Source organism: Salmo salar, chromosome ssa09 (genome assembly GCF_905237065.1).
Source record: "Salmo salar chromosome ssa09, Ssal_v3.1, whole genome shotgun sequence".
Lineage (NCBI taxonomy): Eukaryota > Metazoa > Chordata > Actinopteri > Salmoniformes > Salmonidae > Salmo > Salmo salar.
In genome coordinates, this window is record NC_059450.1 from 35,940,470 (window position 1) to 35,945,164 (window position 4,695).

General features: G+C 38.6%; 1 non-coding gene across 1 annotated transcript; it reads right to left on the reverse strand.

Moving 5' to 3' along the window:
- Window positions 1–4,329: 4,329 nt before the first annotated feature.
- Window positions 4,330–4,404, reverse strand: trnaa-ugc (transfer RNA alanine (anticodon UGC)). The gene has a single exon. It is a non-coding gene; the product is annotated as a tRNA-Ala (tRNA).
- Window positions 4,405–4,695: the final 291 nt, after the last annotated feature.

Here is a 4,695-nt window from a genome sequence, read left to right on the forward strand (position 1 = left end):
GCCTGGTGGCCGACTACAAGAAACGTCTGACCTCTGTGATTACCAACAAGGGTTTTGCCACCAAGTACTAAGTCATGTTTTGCAGAGGGGTCAAATACTTATTTCTCTCATTAAAATGCAAATCATTTTATAACATTTTTGACATGTGTTTTTCTGGATTTTTGTTGTTGTTATTCTGTCTCTCACTGTTCAAATAAACCTACCATTAAAATTATAGACTGATCATTTCTTTGTCAGTGGGCAAACGTACAAAATCAGCAGGGGATCAAATACTTTTTTCCCTCACTGTATGTCCCATAGAGCCCTGGTCAAATGTAGTAAACTATATAGGGAATAGGGTGCCATTTAGGATGCTAATTGTTTCTGTTTGGAATTGAAGGGAAGAAGAGGAGGGATATATTAGATACTGTAGATATTGCTAGACAGGGTATGAATCAAGAGAATGATCCAAAATGGCAACCTGTTCCCTATATAGTGAACTACTTTTTGAAAGGGCCCTGATCGAAAGTAAAACACTATAAAGGGAATAGGGTGCCATTTGGGACAACCTTGAGAAGGAGACATAGGTTGTTTAAAAGCTTTGTCAACTATTTTAGATGCCAGCATTTCAGATTGTTTTTACCTCAGAGATTTACATTTGAGATGATGACAGCATGGTTTTTATTGTGCCGCTTTCTTTGGGAAAATATTATTCATCAACTTCTTAGACTGTTTTGAATGTCTACAATGTATATGCCACGCCTGCTCCTGCTCCGGCTCCCCCTCCCTGGCACTCGAAGGCGCCAAGCTCCCCAGCATTACGCACTCCTGCCACCATCATTACTCACACCTGCCTTCCCCCCGTCACTCGCATCACCCATTATTGGACTCACCTGGACTCAATCACCTGTGTCATTACCTCCCCTATATCTATCTGTTCCCAAGCTCTGTTCCCCACTTCAGGATTAATGTTCGCTTGTCTTCGTATACCTGGTTCTGACGCTGTCCTGTTTGATGTCTGTTCCACATTAAATGTTCAACTCCCCGTACCTACTTCTCTTCTCCAGCGTCAGTCCTTACAGTATAAATATTTTAGGGATGGATTGACATTTACATAATGGTTACCTGGAGGAAAAGGAGGTGCATGCTTTTCAATGTCAGTAAAGGGGAGGGTTTAGTATTTATTTGATCTAGTCCAGGGAGGGTCTTGTCATTTGTAATTGATGAAATGTCTATGTTTCTCAGTGTTTTCGAGTTAGTTGCTTATTAGCCTATATATCGATGTGTGCCTGATGTCGCCCCTCATCTCTGATTCTCCACCCGGTCTGCAATATCAAGTGCGCCTATAGGCTATTTAGTGTGGTCTCAATCAAATGATCCATAGTCTATAGGCTATTTAGTGTGGTCTCAATCAAATTAGCTACAAGTGCATGCCCGGAGAAGCACAGACAAAGTTATATTTCTAAAATAGCTGCTGGGATGGTGTGAATAAAACTAGGCTGCATTTCACACTGCAATGGATATTCCAACTGAGCCACGGCCTGCTCTGCTCTTGTTGATCAAAATGTTTTGTGTTCAGCCTAACCAATGGCTGTGCTGTGTAGGCCTACATTGGCATTTCAGGAGGAGAGTCAAAGGCTTCTTCCCGAATATCATTTTTGATTGGGCCCAGTTCAAAAAATGCATTCTTCTGTTCAGTTTGAGAAAGAGAGCGTGAAGATGAGGAGGACCGGAGGTCAACTTTGATACCTTGCTACAACTATAATATGTTTTTATGATGATGTAGGCATATTTATCAGAGTAATTGACCCGACAATAAGCCGGATTCAAGTAACTTACGTTATGGTGCTGATACTTGAAGCAGCAGCCAGCAGCACAATCAATCAAACTGGACAGCTCATGATGCTGCAAAGTAGGCAAATTCCAGTAGGCATAATTCATTTCAACCAGCTTCATTTTAATTACACTTTACTAACAACAAGAGAGCTTTGAGTTGGAGACAATGTTTTCCTATTTAAGAAATAAGAGGTAGGTCTACCTGTTTGACAGACAAAATTAGGCTATAAGCTGCTATATCCATGGATTTGTCAGTCGATTCCTCCATCAACCATGCACTCTTTAAATAGGTCTACCTCCTTGTCAGTGAAGGGCTGTTAAATTAAAACCAAGACTGGAATTGAGAGGGTATGAGAGGTTATGCCATAGGTCTACTTTTTTAAAGAAAATGTCAAAAAGCACAAGCCTAGCCCTTGTTACCTTAAGATTTAGAAGAGAATAAAGCATATCCGATTATATAAAGTGATCTATAACAGCTCTTTGGTCCACAAAGCTTTATGATAGAAACAAGCTGTAAAAACCCGGGAAAGACGTTGTTTCATTTCTTTGACATTCAGAGGCTGAGTATAACGTTCTGTAGCTGAGGAGACAAAAATGTACTTTGCTTGGGAAGTAATTTAATTCTGTCACTATCAATTGATTAAGTTATTCACTTTATGTACAATAGAAGATGTTTAAACCCATACAGCTTTTAGGGAAACAACACGTGTGTCTTTCTCTCGTTGGGTTAAGCCACGGAAGAAGAGTAGCCAGCAGTTATTAAAGTTAACATTTTTCTAAATTGGTAGGCGTACTTTTGAAAGTACCATGCTCAGATTCCTAATGACGTCTCAGATTTAATTATTTGCAAACAGGGACAGTTTCGTTGCAAACAAGACAGTGATTTGGCATTTCAATAAATATGTCAAGAGGAACACATAGGCCTATCTTTTTGTCCATGCTTAGTCTGTCATTTCGTTAATTTGTGTGGTATTAAAAACAATTCTGCTAATATATAAAATGATGTAGAATTGCATGACACTTTTACTAAAGTCTATTTTATCTGGACTGGCAAATAAAATAATAGATTCATGCAATGCTTTTTCTATAAAGGAAATATTTCCACCCCTACTCTTGACCACGGTGGTCTGCGAACCCACAGACTTCTGGTCTGCCGCCCTGTGCGCTATCAATGTTTTCTGTGTTACTATGTAATGCTTACAGGACGAACATATTGTAAAACTGCATATCTAAGGCTATTGTATGTCCGATAAGTGAGGGTAAACGGTAGACATGTTCTCTGCTATTTTAATTGTTATTTTGGGTATGGGGGAGGGTAACTCGTTTATTTTAGCTTCCAGGGAGGGTTTAGGTTAAATACATTTTGCTAAAGGGAAGGCCATCCATTTTCTCCATGTAGCTCTTGTTATAAATAACATTCACTCCCTTAGAAATAGAACACATTTAACTTTTTAAAACTTTTAGTTGTTGATGATTATATTGTATTCATTTATGGTAAGTGAATCCATAGTACCATTTGTAAAGACTATATAAGTGATCCATATTATGGTGTACCAATCAGACTGTTCTTTATTGAGTTGCATTGTTCATGTTACATCTCTAGTCCACAAGAGGGCAGCTCCAGCACAACTATTCCAGACGTTTGCCCTGCATCAATTACAGTGCCACAGACAAGATGGCCAATGCGTGTACGAAGTACCTTTGATATCATACTCTTATAGTGGTCATGTTGATATAGAATATTTAGGACAAAGGTTGTTTCTTTAAAGTTTTAGGGTATAAGTATAGCCCAGAGTTGTCCCTGTTCTAGCCCACACATAAAAAACATAAGTATGGTAACTCTGAGAAAACTGTATAATAACATCTATATTTCAGCATCATACTAATCCCACTGTCTGTTTATAGCCCAGTTAGCCCTGTGAACGCCAAGACAAGGGAAGGCAGGCAGATCTAATGCAACAGTCAATTGGAATCTGCTTCCTGCCTGTCCACCATAACCCGCCACAGCTGTTCCTGGGTGCACTGCATGTCCTCTCTCTCAATGCGTCTCCTGAGGAAACAAATGGGACAAAGAGTTGAAAGACAGCAATGTTAAATGCTGTTCCCTTCTCCAAAAATAGGACATCTTGAACGTGTGTCATTATGTGAAGTTGCCGTATTAATCATCTAAATGTTTTTGATCATGTGAATATAGGGGGGGGTTGGCCGGTCAAGTAGGACTTCTGTGGATTTGGGTATTTTGCTAAATACAAAATGTTTCCTCATGTCCATAGGAACAGACCTTTCTGACATGCACACTCAAAACGACAAATCATAGAGAATTACAGTGCATGTTCTTTTAACATACTAGGATACATTGTGCTATGTTCTTTTAACATACTTGGATATCATTTCATTTATCATTTACGTCATTTAGCAGACGCTCTTTTCCAGAGCGACTTACAGTAGTGAATGCATACATTTCAATTCATTTCATACATTTTTTTTATTATTATTTTTTTTTTTTAACGAACTGGCCCCCCGTGGGAATCGAACCCACAACCCTGGCGTTGCAAACACCATGCTCTACCAACTGAGCCACAGGGAGGCCGATACATACTGATATGTTATTTTAACATACAAGAATACATACTGCTATGTTCTTTTAACATACTAGAATACATACTACTATGTTCATTTAATATACTTGGAAACATACTGCTATGTTCTTTTAACATACAGAATACATACTACTATGTTCTTTTAACATACTAGGATACATACTACTATGTTCTTTTAACATACTAGGATACATACTGCTACGTTCATTTAACATACTAGGATACATACTGCTATGTTCTTTTAACATACAGAATACATACTACTATGGTCTTTTAACAT